Source organism: Pinus tabuliformis, chromosome 3_2 (assembly GCF_031772625.1).
Source record: "Pinus tabuliformis cultivar Carrire ecotype Pingquan chromosome 3_2, CPIR1, whole genome shotgun sequence".
NCBI classification, from domain to species: Eukaryota; Viridiplantae; Streptophyta; class Pinopsida; order Pinales; family Pinaceae; genus Pinus; species Pinus tabuliformis.
Window position 1 is genome coordinate 207619016 of NC_142302.1, and position 22565 is coordinate 207641580.

Consider the following 22565-nt stretch of genomic DNA (forward strand, 5'->3'; position numbering starts at 1 on the left):
CATTAACCGCAACATAATGGGAAGGAAGATTCCTTTCCCTCCTCCACCCATGCCAAATGTCATATGTCACGCTTTGGAAATCAATGTGTTCCAAATGTCCACCACCCCCATCGAGGAATCATCCTTTATATTGACAATTAAGCATATCTCATCTAGAAGAGTGGAAGTGGAGAGGAATGACCAATCAAAGAGAAGATCCTAGTCACTATGATTGCTTCCCTAGTTAGCTAACATGTTAGTAGCTTGGTTCCCTTGCCTTCAAACATGCTCCGTGATTATATATTCCAAGGAGCATAAGCGTGGTTAGATTCTCTCACACATGAATTCTAGTCTCCAACTCGCGACCACCTTTTCCAAAGGAGATCCATTGATTAGCTTCTGTAAGATAGAAATTACCAGCTGGGAATCCCCTAAGACCTACAGATTGGTTAGACCCATCTTTGTTGATAATTGGAGGCCCTTCTCCAAAGCTAGTAGCTCTGCAACATTATTAGTAGTGATGCCATATGGAATTGCGAATAGTTTAATTTTATTTGACCCAACATCTTGGATCAAGTTGCCCAATCGTGCAGGGTCAGGGTTTCCCTTAGAGGCACCGTCAAAATTCAATTTGAAAAATCCTGGAGGGGGCCAAAGAAATTTGTCTACCAATGATCCTCTCACCAATCTCACCCTAGAGGGATCCGAAGAAGAGGAAATTGGACAAAGCTCCAAGGCCTGAAGAATAGAGGACTCCCTTCCATCAACTTTCCAGTACTCGTCCTCTCATATTTCAACCAAGATGGACTCTTTAATGTTGCATTTGATCGCTTCCCATGCATGACTGGTCCTGATAGGCTCTAAGTGGAAGGCCACCTTATTCCTAGCTTTCCAAAGGTTCCACAAAGTAAAACCTTGAGAAAGGCACCATACTCTGTTGACTGTTGGATTCTTGAATTTTAGCACCAGAGCTCCAACGATTCCTTCAAGCTATTCATCGATCGGTCTTGAGCTCCAAAAATATTTTCTATTTGGGTCCATAGCTCTTCCGCCATCAGACAAAAGTTGAGGAGATGATTCATTGTCTCTTCCTCCTTTATACAAAGAGGGCATCACGATGGGCCTTCAAAACCTTTTCTCCTAATCCTATCCCAAGTAAGGAGTTTTCCCTAACCAATTAGCCAGAGGAAGAAGGCTACTTTGGGCCATAAACCTGAATACCAGATTTGTCTCCAAAGAGGGTCTTACTCAGGGTCCTCAGTGGTTGAAAGAATGGAACATGATTCCTTATTCGAGAACGTGCCACTGGAATGATGGCCCCACCGAAGTTTGTCTGGATCATCACTTGAAAATATGAGGCATTGTTGGAGAATGTTAATCATATCATCCCATGGCAGGGATGGGTCATGATTCGGCCATTGAGCTTGCGACTTCCATTATCTCCATTTGGAGGGCGGGTTGGAAGCTACCCAGAAATATTTAATGAAAACCACCCCTAATTGAGAGGTGAAGTTCTGGATTTCCCTGAGATTTTCTAATTGAGTCAACTTGGGTTGTTTCATCCATGCTTCCTCCAAAAATTTTCCTATGTGATCATTATGTATCTTCCAGAATCCATTCTTCTAAATTAAGTGTCTACTTTCTTTAGCCAGGGTCCAAATGAAGGAGCCATCAGAAAGGGTATGAGGGCCTGACAAAGGATATCAGGTACAGTTCTGCCATACTTGTGAGACCACAACATTTTCCACATTTATTGTCCTCCTTGCAGCTATTTCCACCAAATATTTGCACATGGAGCCCTAGATAAGGTCTCTGTGTCTTTCAAACCAAGAGACCCATGAGTTTTAGGATTGTAAAGTTTATCCCAGTAAACCAGGGACCATTTTCTTCTGATCTCATTGCCCGACCAAAGGAATTTGGAAACTTAGCAACTAATTCTTTGTAGACACTCTTTGGGGCAGGGAGTGTGGAGAGTTGGTAGACAAGGATGGCTTGTAGAACTGATTTCAGGAGAATGATTCTACCTACCGAGTTCAGAATCTTGAACGTCTAGCTTAAGAGTTTGAGATCCAAATGTTCGTGAAGATATTTCCAACACAATGACCTCAGCAAGTTTGGTACCAAGGGGATCCCCAGATAAGTACCAGGTAATGAGACAATTTGGTAACTAAGGGACCTTGCAAGGTGTTTTTGAACCCCAGGGTGAGTATTAAAAAATAAGATGTCATATTTTTCTCCATTGAACACTATTCTTGAAGCTTGCTAGAAAAATTCTAGGATGGAACTCATTTGACGGAATTCTTGTAATGTAGACTTACAAAAAAGAATATTATCATCTACACATTGTTGGTGCAGTACAGGAGGGGCCTCTAGGGCAATTCTTAGACCTTGAAGGAGACCACTCTCAGAGGTCGACTTGATTAATATCCCCGAACCTTCTACTGCAATAATACATGGGAAAGGGGAAAGGGGATCCCCTTTCCTTAGACCCCTTGACTCCCTGAAAGGGCAAGAGGGATAACCATTGACAATAATAGAGTAGAAGGGGGTTTTTATCATGGATTTCACCCAAGCAATCCAAGTGAGAGAAAAACCAAAAGATTCAAGCACATAAAGGAGATAATTCTAGCTCATATGATCGTATGATTTAGACATATCTATTTTGATGAGAATACCAAGGGTTTTGCAAGATTTTAGAGAGTGCGTGCCATTTCATGAGTCGTGATGATGCCATCCTTGATCTATCTGCCTTCAACGAATCCAGCTCGAGGTTGATGATGTATTTCATTAAGGTTTTAAGCCGTCGAACCATGACACGTGATATTATCTTATAAATAACATTGCATAAGGCTATATGTCTTAAACCATTTGGGTCCATCGCTGCACCTTTCTTTGGAATAAGAGTCAAGAAGGTGGCATTTAGACCTAACCAAGTTATCTGGAATCAGCGGGTTTCTTCCACCAACTCATGTTTTTCACGACACAAAAAGGGCAGGCAAGATTTAAATACGTTTGAGGTGAAACCATCCAACCCCGGGGCCTTATTGGAGGGGAGATCACGTACCACTTATTCTACTTCCATAAAAGATATCTCTTGCATTAATGCCTCAATTTTCTCCTTTGAAACCAACTAAGGTATACGTTTTCTGATTCTATGGTTAACTTCCCTCTTGTCTAATTAAGTCTCTGTAAATAGAGTTTCAAAATGTGTAATCAACGCATCCATGATTTCCTCGTGTTGAACAAGCCTTTTTCCATCCTTCCCATTGAGGGAGAAGATTTTGTTCACCTGCCTATGTTTTATCATTGTTCGAAGGAAAAACTTTGTATTATGCTCCCATGCTTTGAGCCATTTAACTCTTGATTTTTGCTTCCAAAAAATCTCCTCTTATTTCCTTCTTTGCTCCAGGGCGATGTGGACCCATCCCTCCTAGGCCTCCAGCTCCTTCATCCTTCCCTCTAGAATAACCCTTTACTGGATTACTTTCATTTTGTCCTCAAGGGCTCGTTTATCCTTATGAATATTTCCAAAGTCAAAGATGTTCCATTCTTTAAGCTTATTTTTGAGCTCCCTTAGATTGAGTTGGAAGGTTTCCATGAGATTACTCCCAGATATCATGATATCCTTCCACAATCCCTCTAATTTCTGGATGAAATCTGGTCTCTCTAGGCAGAATGCCTTGAAACAAAAATTCCTATTTCTTGGGGTCATTCTCAGATCGATTTCTAGCTGAATGGGCCAGTGGTCAGATGCCAAATAGGGAAGAATAGAAGCTTGAACATATAGATCTTGTTGAAGTATATTAGCTGAGGTGAGAAATCAGTCTAACCTTGAGGTGATTTGATGCTTGCCTCCCCTTTGATTATTCCATGTGAAAATACCATTTCTGAACTCTATATCCTCCATGTTTATTTCTTGAATGGTTTTCTTAAAGGCTCGAGAGATGGGATCCAATTTGCGAATGCCTCCCTTCTTTTCACTAAGTTCCTTGATCATATTGAAGTCCCCAGAAAGGATCCAACTATCATCGACTATAATGTCTTTCAACTCTCGACGACTATAAAGAAAACTAGCCTTCCCTCGAGGGATCGTCACTCCATATACCCCTATTAACTAGACCTTTGCAGAGGAGCCTATACATTCAAATTGTCGAGAAAGAATGTTGGGGAATGTTATCCAAGATCTGAAGAAGATAAATCTACTATCCCAAGTAAACCTTATCCTGCCAGTCGTGCCCTTGGCATCAAGTGCGATGCAATCCGCCACTGTCCAGCAATGACACATAATTTCACCTAACTTCTCTTGCGATACTTTAATTTCCTGTAGAACTATGATATCCGACTTTCTTGATGAATATGTTCTCTGAGATACGTCAACTTACCTTTCGAGTTGATGCCCCTTATATTTCATTTGATCACTTTCATTCGGGGGGGAAGAGACCTCTGGTAGTACTCTGTGAGAACATTAGCCTGTCCTGAGTTAACCAAAATAGCTCTAGCTTCCTTGATTACCTCTCTTATGGGTTTTCTATCTTTCCTCCTCTTTTCTAAGTATGAACTAGACTCTGCACGCTCGTTGAGGCTTCCTCCTCCCAGACTACCAGGGATGAATGTGGAGAAGATTCCATGGGGGCCTCACGTTGTTCCCATTCTTTGAAGATCTCGTAAAATTGATCCAGTTGCTCTTGAGGTATGTCCTCTGAGCCAGCCTTGGCCCAATTCTTGAAGGAGACCACCATCATCTATTCATCAGAGTTGAGTTGATCCATTTTTATGTCAGTCTCTAATGCTTGTTGGAATTGAGCTAGAACCCTTTGGATCTCCTTACTAGTTGACTATGCCTCTGGGGATTTCCTTTTAGTTGTTGGCTTATTCTTAGGGTTTTCAAGACCCACTTTGACTTCCATCCCTTGTTGTGGTTGGGCTTCTATTATAGGTGCTTTTGGGCCTTCTCTTTACGCAAGCTCTTCCAGTAGGGTGAAGTGATTTTTAGCTTTCCGATTCGAGGGCGTCGTCGGGTGGGGGGGGGGCGGGCACAGAGGCGAACGATTGGGAGGACCCCTATTGTTCGATGAGCGTCATCTTATGACTTCCTGAAACCCGTCTGGGGGAGCGTGAGTTGGGGGAGTTAGATTCTCCTTCTTCCTCTAGGGGCAGTCCCGAAAGAGGTGCCCATACTCATTGTAGATTAGAAATTTGAAGAGGATGTGTTCATAATCTAGAGGATGAGACTAGACTTACTCATAGTATCCGATCTCCACTGATTCTGGCAGTGGTTGGGAAATATTCATGTATACACAGACTCAGGCATAATATTTGTGAAATATTTGCACAAAATTACCAATAGAGTTTTCTATCGATTCCAAAATGTCTGATTCCCAGAAATCTTCTTGTAAGGAATAAATTCTAACCTAGATGGGTGTTGCCAGAAATTGCTCCTTCTCTGAGTTGTAGCAAGGTTCCCAGTGTTTTGTGAATAGTCTCACACTATTCATAAAGTAAGGGTCATTGTCCAAAACTTTCATGCTATCCTCCAAATCCTCAAATATCATTTTCATGAATTCACTATGCGGTAATTATTCAAGAGGAGTGGTAATCATTCAAGATGATTATTTATAATTATATTGTAAAAAATGTTATATTATTATAATTTTTAAATTTTGATGTTTTATTAATAAAATTATTAGTCTGATGAGAGGTCACATTTAATATTAATTTTGAAAAGTGGTAATATATATATATATATATATATATAATATATATATAATATATATAAATATATATATATATATATATATATATATATATATATATATATATATATATATATATATATATATATATATATATATATATATATATATATATATATATATATATATATATATATATAAATAAATTTTGTAATTTTTTTTGTTTGTTGTTGTATTAAATAAGCCATAATAATTAAAATTGGGAATGTTCTTCTCTATACAATTCAAAGTTATCTACTCGTCTATAAGTTGTAAAACTTTTGGTAACTTCTTAACAAAAAAATAAAATTTACCTTTCATTGGGCACTAGTCTGTTTTTTGGTTTATACTACTAATAAGTGGTTCTTGTTCTCTTAGTCATTCTCCTCCTTTACTGGCATGACCTCTTGGAGCTGAGATGAGCTTATTTAGCCTACTAATTACTCCACTTGTTTTCATATTTTGAAAGGCCCCACGTGATTTTAGGTATGATGAAATTTCAATTATTTGAGGAATTACACATTTATTTTTATTTTTATTAACAACTAAAACCCATTTTCCTAATCTCAATTAATGATTTTCTAACAAGTCAACCTCTGAGATTTTATGTCTTTGAATATGAAAAGCTTCATAGTATTCAAATGTATGAAGCAAGCCACCTCTTATTCTTGCAATGGGAGCCTTTGATTTCAAATTATCATGAGAGGATTTTTTTTTTGTAAATAAGAGATGATGAGAGAAGTCATCTATTATAGTTAAGGTTGTGGCTTTCAATGATACTGCTTGGAGTAGGCCATGATAAAGGTTACAGGTTTTTGCTTGATTGTTTGAGAATGAACCCAAACCCTAAGAGTACAAAATTTCTCTTTCTCCTCTTGGTTAATATATTACACTCCTCACACCTTCCGCTATTGCTACCACCCTTGGATTGGATTTTGACACCTCATCAAACAATAGAAGTAGATGATTTTGTCCTAACATCCAATCATTGGCAATTCCTCGTTCAATAGTATAAACTTTCCCTCTTTTTTTTAACCTCTTGCATTAAATCTATTTTCTTTCCATATTATCCATTTCTTGGGAGGAAGATGAGAAGGAGTTATGAGAATTTAATACTTTAGTTAGAAGGGAATAGAAGTAGATGATTTTGTCCTAACATCCAATCATTGGCAATTCCTAGTTCAATAGTATAAACTTTCCCTTTTTTTTTAAACCTCTTGCATTGAATCTATTTTCTTTCCATATTATCCATTTCTTGGGAGGAAGATTAGAAGGAGCTATGAGAATTTAATACTTTAGTTAGAAGGGAAGAGCCTCTAATTACAAAGGCTAGACGGGATGAGAGTTTATTTGAAAGATAAGGGCAATGTTTTAAAAAAAAAAATCCCGTATCTACTAAAAACATGCAATTTTTCTTTCTTTTTCACCAAGCACATCTCGAAGGAAGGCATTACTATTCCTCTTGTACATAGATTTTTTACTTTGAGAATTTTGTTTGCCGACTAACATCCAACAGAAAATACTAATTTTGAGAAAAAAGAAATCGAGTTCCATAAACAAAATGATATTATTCATTAGGGTGGAATACCATTAAGAAAGAGAAGAAATATGCTATAACTAAAACTTATTGGATATAAGGAATGACCCCAACCTTTATGATCTTTTTCTCATGAGATAAAAGCACATCCCGACAACTCAAGTTCCATATCCCACATGAAAAGAGACAAAGGAGGAGGAACCATTCCAGCCTTTGCTTTCTAACCACATCGATATATTAAATAGTGTGAATTTTCATGGTTATGAGTCAATTCTACATTGATTAAACCATTGTGTAACAACCCTCAATGCTATTTTTTCTCTTTTTACCCAGGTTTACTTCTTCTTAGAATGTTTTGGCGCCATCAAAATATAAAGATTCTTAGCTTAATTTATATAATTTAATTATCGTTTATACCATCAATGTCATATTCAAGAGCAGGGTTTTCTTAATTAGCACAAGAAAAAGGGTTGGTTTCATAAAATAAATAAATAAACGTACTATAACAGGTAGCACACCCTTCGAGATTTTGATTTTGACTAACTTGTAAGGTTTAACCATGTACTAGCAATTAAACGCATTTCTTTCTTTTACCTGTTATCAAATATCTTTAAAGTCTTTTTGTGGATGATCGCACTTAGCATTATCAAGGTTCATTCCGGCATATGCATAGTGGTAATACATTATATAGTTCGTATCCATATCAATCACTTACCCGACACGAATGTGAAGTTAACCGTGCAAAATTATTGTGTGTCAGCATAGCGGAATCTATAGATTAATATTTTACCCACCATATTTGTTGTCTGTCCACTTGATGGCGTTACCAAGGTATTTAATTCCCGCGACCTGCCTTCTTCCGAATGCTCTGAGTTATTGCTCCTAAATTTAATTCCACCTTAGGGTTGGCGATAACCAGATCTACGGTGAACTCACTTACGATTTGATCGGACCCCCTCCTCCCTGTCGTCGCTTCACCCCATTTCGAGTTTCTCTACCTTGCTGGTGAGAGCTATGTTATCAAAAAAGTTGTTGACAGACTTGCTATGATACCTGGAGTATTAGTTGTTGCCCGGTAATCAGAACCCGAAAATTCCTTTTGCGTCGTTTTTTTTCTTTTAATTCTTCTTAGTTTTGAAGTGCAAACTTTATGGTTATCTTCTTTTGAATTGCCTCAATCATGAACCATTCAATTTTGACGAAATGTACTTAAGGGAAGGAATAAAAATCCCTTTCTTATTTATCAACGGTCCGCCTAATCTCTTCTAGGTTTTGTACTTTGTTATTTTTCCTTTGCAATTCTGAAATTTTTGGAGGTTAGTTGATTTTTTCAGGAATCTCGATCAGAGATGTTTGGCCTTATATATGCCGGTGGCTCTCAGAGCTCATATTCTTCAGCCTCTCATCAGACCAGAGCCTGCACAGAGGATCATGATATTTTTCAGGGTAATACCTATAGAAGCATCAAGAGATCCATTGTCCTCAGACTAAGTCTTCCAGCATTCAGCCCCACTCAACCCCCCAGGAAACAATTTAGTGGACAGTATGCACTTGCACCGGTTCTTCATCCTGCCAGCAGACTTTGTTGAGTTTCTTAAGTATTCATTCAACTTAGGATGTTATGAGAGATGGGTTTGATCCTTAACCTATTAGCTCCTGGATCTTCTCAGCTAGGGCTTGATGCATTGTATCTTTTATAGCATTGTATGTTTTATAGGAGAGCTTTTTGATTCCCTGACTTTATATAAACATCATTGTACTCAACAGTGCCTTTAACCTACTTTAGGATCATTAGTTTAGTTTATCTTATCTAATCTTAATAGGTGTCTAGTTTTTTCTAGACTTGTTTATGCCAAACCATGACGGTTACGACTGTCTTCTGAGCAATTCTTACAGGTGAAACCCTACATCAAATTTTTTTAGTTACTATTATTAAGATAATTCCTCTGCCTGTGACCCCTCTACAGGCCTGTTGCTTTGTAATCTACAGGGTAGGTTCTTTGATTAATTTTGTGAACAAGAGTTAGCTATAATTGTTATCCCTCGCGTCACATTCCTGGTTCTAATTACTCTTGGGATCTCCTTTCCAGTTTTTGCGAGATTGTCTTGTATCTCTCACAATCATCTGAGAGGTGGAATTCCCACCACCTTCACTGCATCTTTTAATGCATAATCCATGGACCATGCCTATGCTAGATGAACAGTTATTCAGCGAAGCCCAATTTCAAAATCCAACCAAAAGCGGGCCACAAAGATTGTCTATTGGTCGTTGCCTCTTTCATTTATTGACAGAAAATTAATAAGAGGACAGAGACTGCCAATTAAGTATCTGCTACAGGACAACACGGGGTAAAATTGGCAACCGATGGTATTCTTTTCACCAGAAACTCCATGTCATCCTTCATACAGATATGTGAATAGGGAGGAATCTGCACCATTTAGGAGAATGTTGTTCGAAGGGTCAAAATTGCTGTAAAGATTACGTAGAGGTAACCAAGCAACTTGCGGGGCAATCTTGGTGTCACGACGGCCTTCCAAGGCATAACCTCCTATTCAAATCCTCATTTTAATTCTGGGACAGTAAAATTAACCCTAGGTTAGCTATTGTGTGTACATGTGTGCAAGGTTTTGCTTCCCGTCATCATTTTTTGTTTCATTTTGTGTTCCATTCTTCATAGATCTGATATATCTTCATATTACATTATTGCCTCTGAGGTAATGCCGCGCAGAATTTTTGAGGAGCTTTTTGATAGAATCTTGGCTTTGGCAGGGATTTTGTCGGTACTGGGAAAATGACAGATTTCGGTCTTCTTCTTAAACAAATTATAGAACTCCCTTACAGCTGGTTGTGGCTGTGTCGAAGTAGTCCTGGGGCTTGCAGATTGTTGTTGTTGTTGTTAGGTTTTTCTGGGGAAAAATCGTATGTATGAATGACAGGAATTTGGAAGCAACACGTGAAGCAGGGGGGCTGTTGAGATTGAAACTAGGCACAAATTCTGAGTGAACATACAGCTGAAAATATGTCAAAATAAAAACACTTTTATCCCTCTTAGCAGGGAGCTTCCTTCTTTGCCACCAGGAAACCCTATCTGTCTCATCTTTATAGAGATTTTCCAAAACCCTAGCAATGTTAATCTTCTCTTGTTCTCACTGTCACAGGAAGAAGAGCACAATCCACTCAACTGTGATAATTTCTGGAGGGCTAACCACGAATCCATTGCAACATTCTTCTCAGCTTGCTTCTTCATTTTAGCAGACTCCCATAGAATCTCAATCCAGCAAGGTTTACACTTCATTTTAAAATAAGCAAATGACCAGGCCCTAAACAGGTTGTAGTATACACAGGAAGACTCAAACCCACTTTGTGCGCAGTCTACTGTAACAAATTCTTGTACACTCCAGTCTCATCGAGGACTTAAATAGCCAAAGACCTAGATGGTCCTCTCCTTGACAATGTATTGAGAGCAACCTCTGCAGCAGAATGTTCGGCCTGTCATAGAGTGTTGCAATAGTTCGGACTTTCGAAGATCTCTCCATTAAAGTTCACAAAGGATTTGAGTCTCGGAGCATGGTCTGGCCCTTCTCTCATACACCCATATGATGGCAGGTTGAAGCAGCTCCTCTGTGCCAAATCGTGAAGCTAATTCTTATACATATCTGCAGTGATTTTCTACAGCTCTAAGGTTCCAATATTTGACCATCAAATCAATCCAAAAACCATCTAACATACCAAAAATCCATATAGGCGAAATATTCAATTACTTCTGCTAATCTTTATATTGCATTTCGAAGATCTTAGAACCAAGCAGATGCCTCAGTCGTTTTATGTTGATACCGGACCGCATACCAGTGCTATCTTGTATTTTACCTCGTGTTATGGATAAATTGTATACTCCCAAAGAGAGATTTAACCATCAATGTGCCTCCATTATCATGAAAGGCTAACAAAAAAATAATATGAAATATAAAATGGCTATAGAACAATGGAACTAGCGTACAAGAAACCACGAGTGATCTGTTATATAGTATCTCATTAATGAGAAATAAATAAAAAATGTCATATTATAAAAAAAAAGATAAGAGGAATTGGAGGATTCTTTGTTTGCTAGCTCTTTATTTGTTGATATTTTATCAACTATTAAAGCTAAGTGCTCTTTATTTGTTTAGATTTTATCAACTATTAAAGCTAAAGCTAAGTGCTCTTTATTAAAGCTAAGTGCTGTTTATGTGTTTAGATTTGATCAACTATTAAAGCTAAGTGTTTGGAGATGTTTTGGAATCAATCATGAGATTGAAGGAGTTTTAAGATGGTTGAATTCAATGAGAAAAATATATTGTTGATAATTTTAATATGAGAATTAATGTAATCTTAGAATATTGGGAAATGATTACTAGTTCAATTATTATTGTTTTGAAGATTTTAGATTTAAAAAAATATTTGTAAAAATATTTGAAGAATAATGAATAATGGTATAGATAAGTTATCTACATATTTAGTTAAAATGTATCTACACATGGCTATCTATACATTTAGTTAAAAGGTTTCAAGTATGAATGAGGCTCAATATAAAAAAAAACATAATCTTCTTTAAAATATTTGTTTGAGGCAATTTAAAGTACATGGAAATTAAAAAAGATTAAATGTCTAAACAAAGTAATTATTCCAGCATAAACAATTAATTCAAAGAAAAGTGATATATTTTTTAAGCTTGTTGATTTTGTGAAAGAGATAGATGTCCCATATCTTATAATGGGTTTTATACTACTTACCAAATACACATTTAGTTAAAAGGTTTCAAGTATGAATGAGGCTTAATATATAAAATAAAAATAAAAACATAATCTTCCTTAAAATATTTGTTGGAGGCAATTCAAAGCACATTGAAGTTAATGAAGATTAAATGTCCAAACAAATTGATTATTCGAGCATAAACAATTAATTCAAAGAAAAGTGATATATTTTTTAAACTTGTTGATTGTGTAAAAGAGATGGAAGTCCCACATCTTATAATGAGTTCTATACTACATACCAAATAAAGAAGGCAAGAACAACTTGACATACTAAAAATGTCATGGGTAATGAATCAAATTATTAAATGAATTATTACAAGTTGAAATTGAGAAATGGGTAATTCACTTTGTTAATAAAATATGAAGATTAAGAAGGAATACATTAAGATGTGTTTAAAGAAAGCTCTAATTACATAGCTAAACTAAGCCATTAAGAAGTAGTTACAACTATCAAACTATATCAAAGTGAGCAAGATAAAAGGGTGACATCATAAACAAAATAAGAAATATCTTCTAGCCACCACGAGTAGAGCATTCCTTTCATAATCTCCATTTCATATTTCCTTATTAGCTTTGGATCATTATACCTTTAATACTACCAAATTCTTTGAGTATTATAGGTTGGTTTCTAATTTTCTCCCTTTGTGGCTTATAGGTATTTTTCATCTATTTATTGTCCATAAGAACCCCATCCCATTAGGGGGAATACATTTTTTACTTTTATAATATTACATAATCTTTATTTAAAAACATATGTTTATTTTTTTGAAAAATATCCTAGAGGACTATAGACTACACGGGCACATAGTTAATGTAATCTTAGACTTTCAATTTTAAGCATGAGATTTCAAGTTTGTATGCCATAATTCCTCTTAGTTTTAACTCACTCATTATCTTAAATACTTTGCAAATATGTTCTTGTTTATTTCATATTGCTAAATGATATTCTTTTCTTTACTTTATGTTGCTAGAAATGACATGCTTAGAAATTCCCCATTAAAAGTCCATCCACATAGCCTTATATAATATTGTTCATATTATGTCTATAAAATAGTGCCTATGTAATATGTCTTGAATAACCTAGTTCTCCGCCATGTTAATGTATGGTTTATTTAATATTATATTATCTTAGTTTTTAGGTGTATTTTATCGCAACATATACAAAAGAGCACCACCTCTTTAAAAATGAAAAAGGGATTTTCCCCTGTTATGTTTCCTGAAGGACTCATTAGGGGAATTCCGAGCTCTAAAATGGGACTCCCAAGGAAATTAGTAAAATAATAGTTAAAATAATATAATATTAGTTATGATTTATTTTTTTAATTGGTGCATTTATATTACTAAAAAATTTAAATACATAGGGTCACATAGATAGCCAGACTGATCTTGGAGGGTGCATGGATCCTCATCAAAACCCTATCATTTAACTTTTCCAGAGGAGTCTCATAACCATAAAAACTACATACATCAAATCCCAAATTTTCGCAGGCCACAGGCATAATTTGGCTTACAAAAAGCATCAGAAACTCGCACATAAACAACTAGCATATTTACAAAATAAAACCAACAATATTGTTAGGCCTTAACATTGCAAGGGACACCCCATCAGTTATGACATCAAACAAAAAACAAAAGTAGAAGTTGTAACCCAACTGCAAAAGGCCAGACTAGGAAATTCTTCCAGAACTTGAGCATCGTGAACTGTCAAAGACCAAAGGAAACTTGAACTAGAAAATTCATCGCATGTCATTCCTATTGTACTAGGGTCATTCTAAATGACCATCATGCATCCAAGAGGCAAAAGGACACACCATACGCCGAGCTATACATGCTAGGAGAAAACACAAAGAGTCTTCTTACTGCCCCTCACCCCATTGCATTTTCTAATCATTATCAAAAGAATAAATATTTGTTGAAGCCCTTGCAATGGATCTAGGAGGATCTATTTGGTCCCCTCCATCAAATTCACACGTGATATGACTTTTAATATGGGTCATCCAAGAGTTAATTATGTCTAAACAGAACCTTTGGTTCTTGAGTATTCTCTTCACATCTTCCAAGGATGAAAGAAAATTGTACTTCTCCACTTGTTTATCCCTCACGACTAGGCCTAGAAGGGTCTTCATTTTCCAATGAAGAGCCACCAAATTTAGTCATTTCTTCTTATTGCCCCTAGTGTGCCTAGGGTCAAGAACCCAAGTTGACGTGTCCTCCATCAGTTCAAAATATGAAAGTAAATTGTCTCTCGATCCCAAACTATGTCTCAAGCTTGTAGATTTCTCTACATGTTTTTGGCGGGATAACATTAAAAAAGGTAGCAACTGAGTCGTGGGAAAAAGGATTAATACCATGTTTCCCTAGTTGAGCACAACCACCATCTTCTCGTTTTCTCCTCCCCCTCTATCTCAGCAACATGGCAGAATCAGGTCCAAAGTCCCAACACTTAGAATGAGAGCCTCAACTTGTAAAGGGACATAATACCAAACTAGACCCAAAACTGACACAAATAGAAAAACAATAGGATAACTTATCATAGTACACCCAAGGAAATGCGCCGAACTCAATATACGACCCTACAATTGACAAAGAAGTAGTTATAATCTCCTTTGAATACTTGAAACCATTAAACATTTAATCCCCAACCAACTAAGGACAATCACACTACGACACCCCTTAGATTATGACCACCCTTTTCTCTAAATCCCCTAAGTTTAATTTTCCCAAGACCAAACCAAACCCTACACAACACTAGAGGAGTTATCCAAATAAAATTCATATACCCAGAGTTGAGCCTATCCCACATAACCCTAACTGGAATTCTAAAGGAAATAAACACGAGACCTCGAATTAAGACTCCCACCCAAGAGCTAATGAAAACAAGAGATTTGAAACCCGAAATTCCTAAACCAAACACATATTCACCCCAAAAGAAAAATCTCAAGATATACTTATGCATCACCTGAGAATTCACTCCCTGAATTAGGTTGGACACCAATCACAACCCCCTTGTCGAGCTTGCCTCTATCGACCACGCATGCGAATGAACCTTGAATTCTATCTCATTTGGATTTCTCACACCAACATCTCTAACGCCCAGATTACCAAAACCATAGAAACACCATCGGTTGACAACACTTACTCTCCCAAAGGAAAACAATATGTAGAACTAGGAAGATGAGGTATGATCATATGCTCCGCTCCTATCTCCATCAAATTATGTCACTTTCATCCTCGCCATGTAAATAAACAAAAGTCGCCAACTCTAAGCTGCATGCACATGCATGCAAAGGGAGGTTGTGATCTGCCTCCATAAATACGTGAAGGAACTATGGGTTGGCAGGAACAACCTCCATGGACCCCATTAAATTCTTTTTATCACCCCCATCATGGGCTTTCTTATCATTCTCCAGCAAAGCAATGAGAGACTAAATTTAGCTACACATTGGAAGAGGATTCCAATTGGAGTCAATATTCACCTCTTTTTCTTGGTAGCCTAGATTTGAAAAAATATCCTTCACCTTGTTCGCTTCTCTTCATGAATGGTGCACAACAACGTATTCCAATTGGCTTACCAACCCATGAATATTGTAGATCACACTCTCCAATTTCCAACTCTTCACCAATTTTTCTAATGGTTGTACAAAAAACATTATTTGGATGTAGTTCATGAATAATAATGAATGCCATTGATTTGTTTGGTTCAGAACTGTTCTTCGATGGAAATTTGAATGCCGCACCCTAGCGCCATGAATTTCACCACATTATTGTGGGTGGAACCACAACTCTGTGCAAACAACCACAAGGTTCTTGAGCCACCATCCATGACCATTCCTTCCAGACCTGCAATATCTTTGTTCCCTTTCAATACACTGTTGAAATTCATTTTAATGAAACTACATGGAGGTGGAGTAAAATAATCCAGTGAGATCGAAGACATTCCAACAAGAAAAGCCTCGCAAGGGGCACACATGTATTGCTCCAAATCCATTTTTTTTAATCTAAGCCTCTACACTTACAACCTTCCAATATTATGATGTCTAACACCCTACCAAAATTGTTTCTCGAATGTTCTGTTTAATTACTTGGCATACCTCATGCACCTTCCTCCTTTTTCTCTTGAAGATCCTTGCATTTCTTTCCTTCCAAATTGTCCATAAAATGAATTCTCCACTCATGGCCCAAGCACGATTAACTATGGGGTTCTCAAAATTATTTATGTTCCCTCATCTAATAATATCCATCACATATTCCTCGATTTTATCTCTTGTCAAAACTAGGCTAAAACAATATCCCATGTCTCTTCCACAAATGATCAGACACATAAAATATGTTCCATTGTTTATTCTTGTGCTTGACAAATGTAGAAAAATGACAAGCCTTGGAATCCCTTTCTCCTAATTTGATCCCATGTTAAAATTATCCTCTTTAATACCAACCAAAGGAAAAAACTCACCTGAGGCTGCAAGAAACATACTGAGACCACCATCCATATCACATCTTTCTCTAGATCTTTGATGCCCTACCAAAAGTGAGTACAGTTCTTTAAGTGTGAAAATGCTAATGGGTTTATATCTCCACCTAAATTTATCTTGGTCCTAAGAAATATGAATCTTCCATTCCTGCAGTTCATCATTGAAACCTTTCCATGCCACTTCCATATGGATTTCTCCCTAGTCCACCCTATATTTCCAAATTCTCCACCTATCATCCCCTTGATCTTCTTTCTAGAAATATGTCACCTTGTGCCCTCCTCTCTACAACATCCAGGTCTAAATCTCTCTCATCCAACTTATCTTTTAACCTAGGGAATTGTTGCCAAGTTTCATCCCAAAAACGCGTTGAGTCCCCTCTTCAAATTTCCCAAAATGAGTGGTTTTTTATTAGAATCTTGTTCTCCTACACCCATTCCTAGATGGTCGAGCTCGGGCGACACAAGTGGTCCCAAAGATAGTCAGCCTCTGACTCCAAAGGGTTGTATTTTCTTGACCAAATATACTTCCATAACTCATTTCCTCCCATCACCCATCACCACCACAATTTAGTTCCTAGCACCCCACTTAAGATCTTTGGGTCTCTAAATCCTAAGCCTCCATATTTTTTTTGGAAAGCATAACTTCTCCCAAGCCACCAATGACCACTTTTTCACTTTCTTTGCACCTCACCAAAGGAAATATCTCCATATTGAAATAATTTATTTGGAGACCACTTTGGGCATAGACACAACCACCATATGATAAACTAGGATCACCTGAAGCATTAATTTCATCAAAACTAGTGAAATTTAAAGATCCAAAGTCCCAATTATTCACTTTAGAGGAAATCTTCATAACTACCTCTTGCCAACATGAAAATTTATTTCTATTGGAGACAAGAGGAGATCCCAAATATCTTGAAGGAAGAATGGTTATCTAAAACTTCATAACTCTTGCAAAATGACGTTGAACGGTATCCTTGCAATTAAAAAAAAAGGTGTTAATATTATCTTTATTTATAATTGTACCCGAGGCTTCCATGAACACCAATAGCAACACAAGGATATCTCTTACTTCCTTTAGACATGGATTTTTGAATAAGCATACGTCATCAATGAATTGCTAGTGTGTTATGGGAAGATCATTACCAAAAATTCCCAATCCTCTAAACTCTCGAGATGTGCTATCTCCCTAGGCCTTTTTTGTTAGGTCCCTATAATATTAGTGATGCCCCCATTAATATTGTAATTGTATCCCTTATTAATATTGTTGTGCCCCTATTGTCCCCATATTGTTATTATTGTGCCCCATAAAATCCCTCTATTGTTATTTTTGTGGCTTTATATTATTATTGTTAGGTCGGCTTGGTTATATTATGACCCCTTAGACTCCTATATATAGAAAGGAGGTTTTTTCATTTGAATCATCCAAGAATTGTTCATTTGTGTAATGTAAAGGAGGTTGCCCCCTCGAAGAGGCTGAATTCTAAGTCGTTCAACTATCTTTTCTATCTTTTTGTGAGCTGGGTTCATAACATTTGGTATCAGAGCTTTGGATTCTAGGGTTTCGTTGCTCCAAATAGGTCATCGTGGAATTTTCGCTATAACTTTTTTCTGTGAAGTTTCAGAAGAGAAAAAAAAACCCATTTAAGAAGAAATTGCACTGAACCTCGGGTCCGAATTTCATAGCTTTTCGCGCTATATTTGCGGAGATATGATCTAAGGAAGTTGGTCTTTTTGCAGACTCCTGATTACATTCCAAACAAGTGACCTGGGGAAAATCGTCATAACTTTCTATCTGAGCATCGGATTGAAATTTCGTAAGAACGTACATAAAGAGAAAAGACTATAGTTTCTTGTATATATTTTTCAGAGCCAAAGGTTGAAACAGTGAGATGTGGCACTTCATACAAGTTCACTCTTCTGTTAAAGTCTATAATTACGTCATCTTGGGAGATTGTGCATAAATCTGCTTTGGAGAATCTAAATTCGATCAGACTGGTGGCATTGGAAAGAGGACATAGAGGGCTACTGCAGGTCATAATTTCAGAACTAGATTATTCGAAATTACAGAGATACATCAGATTCAATATCAAGCTCCTACAAAGTGAAAAAAGGTGTGTAGTTTTTTTTTTTAATATTTGCATAAGCTTGGTTTGAAAAACTAGTTTGAAGGAATTCAAAGGGCATAGTAAAGCACTATTATCGCTAATTGATGCCTCGAGGAAAGAAAATGAAAACACCTAGTAAGAAACCTGAAAGCTCTAGCATGACTCATGAATAAGATGAAGAAATGCAACATGATATATCAAAATTACGAGACCAAGTGCAACAAGTGTCACTTGCACAAAAAGTAACAGAATCTAAGATGGATGGTTTAAAGAAAGATGTAGAAGCTAAGATGGATGGTTTAAAGAAAGGTGTAGAAGCTAAGATGGATTGTTTAAAGAAAGGCGTAGAAGCTAATATGAATGGCATGGAAGCTAAAATGAATGGCATGGATGCTAAAATGGATGGCATGGATGATAAGATGGAAGAATTGAAGTTAAATTTGAATAAGTTGCTACAAGAAATGGTCACTAATGGTGAAAGGGTAGTAAAGGAAACTCATGATGAGAACAAAAGAAATGTTAATCATGATTCCATAGACTCTAATGTTGGATCGAAGACCCACCATATTCCAAAAATCGATATGAGGAAGTTTGATGGCAAGGATCCCGTAACATGGATATTACATATGGAGCAATTTTTTGATTTCAATAATGTGCAAAACACACAAAAGGTACATATTGCAACTTTATATTTGGAACCAAATCAATTTGTATGGTATCAATGGCTTTGCTCTCGTAAACAAATTATCACTTGGGCAATTTTTATGGAAGAATTGACAACACATTATGAGGATACAAAAAGAAACACTTTTTTATCCAATTGATAAGTCTCAAACAAAAGGGTTCAATAATGGAGCACATTGAGGAGTTCCAAAAATTGAACATAAGGGTAAAAAATATTCCAGAGGATTATAGGATTGATGTGTTCATAGGGACTTTAAAGGATAATATCCAACATGATGTTCGCCTTCGGGAACCTGATTCATTAGAGAAGGCATTCAGGTTAGCAAGAAAATTGGAAAGCAAAATTATGGCAACCAGGAAGCATACCCCTCACAACTATAAAGATGGAAGTGTTGTTGCCCCTAGCCTTCCACAACCTATAAGTTTGACACCACAACAATTGGAAGAAAAAAGAGTAGAAGGGCTTTGTTACAGTTGTGATAGCAAATACACTAAAGGTCATAAGTGTTCTGAGAAGAAATTATTCTACATAGGTTGTGAAGAGGAAGAAGAAAAGGAGCAAGAAAGGTCAAAAGAAGAGGATATACTCCAGGAACAAAGCCTAGATAAAGAAGAAATGAATCCTACCATATCTTGTAATGCATTGGCTGGAATTACCACTATTCAAACAATCAAGATAGAAGGAAAAATCAAGAAGAAAAAGGTAATAGTGTTGATTGATTCAGGAAGTACCCACAATTTTATTCATTGTAAGATAGCAAAAGAATTGAATTTCTTCCTATATGCAGCACCAGAGTGTCAAGTGATGGTTGCAAATGGAGGAACGATAAATTGCTCTGGAAAGTGCCATAATATCAAGCTATTCATGGGAGAATATGTATTGAAAATCCCAATGCTTTCCATTCCAATGGGAGGTGCTGATGTTGTACTAGGAGTCCAATGGCTACAATCCTTGGGTACAATAGCTTTTAGCTTTCAAGAACTTTTCATGAAATTTTATGCAGAAGGAAAGGAAGTTGAATTAAGGGGTATTGCAGGGAAACCAGGAAAGATAATGAGCTCTAACGATATGACAAAGCTTCTAAAAAAGGAACAATGAGGTGTAATTGCACAATTATGTTTGCTAGATGTTTCCACATCGAAATCATCTATTTCTCCAAATCTCCAAAAAGTCTTGGACAATCATTCCAAGGTATTTGAGACTCCCAAAGGTCTCCCACCTATTCATGATCATGATCATGCTATTCATTTGATTCCAAGAAGTGTTCCTCCGAACATCAGCCCGTACAGATATTCCTATGCCCAAAAGAGTGAAATTGAACGTATGGTTGCAGAAATGCTTGAGGCTGGTATAATTCAACCTAGCCAAAGTTCTTTCTCTGCTCGAGTAGTATTGGTGCACAAGAAGGATGGATCATGGCGCATGTGTTCGGATTATAGGGAGCTCAACAAGCTCACTATTAAAGATAAGTTTCCCATTCTTGTCATTTATGAATTATTGGATGAATTGCATGGATCGATTTACTTCACCAAGTTAGATCTTCGTTCAGGATATCATCAAATCAGAATGAAGACTCAAGACATTCCAAAAACAACATTTAGAACTCATGAGGGTCACTATGAGTTTTTGGTCATGCCTTTTGGCCTTACCAATGCACCTTCTACATTTCAAGGTTTGATGAATTCCATTTTCAAACCCTTCCTTAGAAAATTTGTGTCAATATATTTTGATGATAGACTAATCTACAACAAATCTTGGAAGGATCATTTGAACACGTTGACAGGGTGCTACAATTATAGGAGGAGAAACAATTATATGCAAAAAGATCCAAATGTTTATTTGGAGTACAAGAGGTGGAATATCTAGGTCATATTGTATCTCATGAAGGAGTTAAGGTAGACCCTAGAAAAATTAAAGCCATTAATGAATGGGAAATCCCCACATCCAAAAAGCATTTGCAAGGATTTCTCGGTTGATAGGGTATTATTGCAAGTTTGTTAAGAATTATGGGAAAATAGCAGCACCTCTGACAACAATGTTGAAGAAAGATGCATTTTCATGGACTCTAGAAGCAATAAAGTCCTTCGAATATCTTAAAGAGGCAATGTGCCAAGCACCGGTCTTAGCTACACTAGACTTCACAAGAACCTTTATTGTGGAATGTGATGCTTCCGGAAATGGAATTGGTGCTGTTTTAATGCAAGATGAAAGACCCATTGCTTTTGAAAGTCATCCAATCAAGGGAAAGTATTTACACAAAGCTATTTATGAGAAGGAAATGTTGGAAATACTACATGCACTTAAGAAATGGCGACCCTACCTAATGGGAAGACACTTCAAGGTAAAAATGGATCATGATAGCCTTAAACACTTTTTAGAACAAAGATTATCACCTGAAGAAAAACAAAAATGGGTCACAAAGATGTTGGGTTATGACTTTGAAATCATATACAAAAAAAGGAAGCAAAATGTTGTGGCGGATGCACTCTCAAGAAAGGATGAGGATGTGGAAGCATTGTTGTGCGCCATTTCTATTATCCAACCAGATTGGATAAATGAAGCAACGGAGGAATGGAAGAATGACGAAGAAGTGTGGGAACTTATTCAAAAGCTACAACAAGATTCCAGTACATCTAATACATTTAGCTGGAAAAATGATTCGTTATGGTACAAATATCGCTTATACCTATGTAAGAATTCCCAACTCAAACAAAAGATTCTTTTGGAATTGCATGCTTCTCCCTTAGGAGGGCACTTGGGATTTTTAAAAACTTACCACAGGGTTAAGAAGGAATTTTTTGGGATGGCCTTAAATCGGATATTCAAAAGTTTGTGGCAGAATGTTTGGTATGCCAACAAAATAAAGCTGAAACAATTAAGACACCAGGTCTATTACAACCTTTATCCATTCCAAGCTAACGTTGGGAGGAGGTTTCAATGGATTTTATCGCAGGTTTACCCAAGTCTGAGGGAAACAGTGTCATCATGGTGGTAGTTGACAAACTTACCAAGTATGCACACTTTTATGCATTATCACATCCATTTAAAGCCAATACAGTCTCTACGACATTTATGGAAACAATTCAAAATCTACATGGAAACCCAAAGATTATTGTAAGTGATAGAGATCCCATTTTTACAGGAAGTTTTTGGAAAGAATTATTTTCTTATCGTGGTACTCAGTTAGCTCATAGCTCATCTTATCATCCTCAATCTGATGGGAAAACGGAGATAGTAAATAAATGTTTGGAAAACAGAC

The 22565-nt window shown here is 36.8% G+C and overlaps 1 protein-coding gene and 1 pseudogene across 1 annotated transcript in view; both read right to left on the reverse strand.

The window, feature by feature from the left end:
* The window catches only part of LOC149180479 (MADS-box protein GGM13-like), a 110774-nt gene that overhangs the window by 22401 nt on the left and 65808 nt on the right, over positions 1-22565 (reverse strand). The window lies entirely within an intron of this gene.
* Positions 10272-10903, reverse strand: LOC149180480 (double-stranded RNA-binding protein 3 pseudogene; annotated as a pseudogene).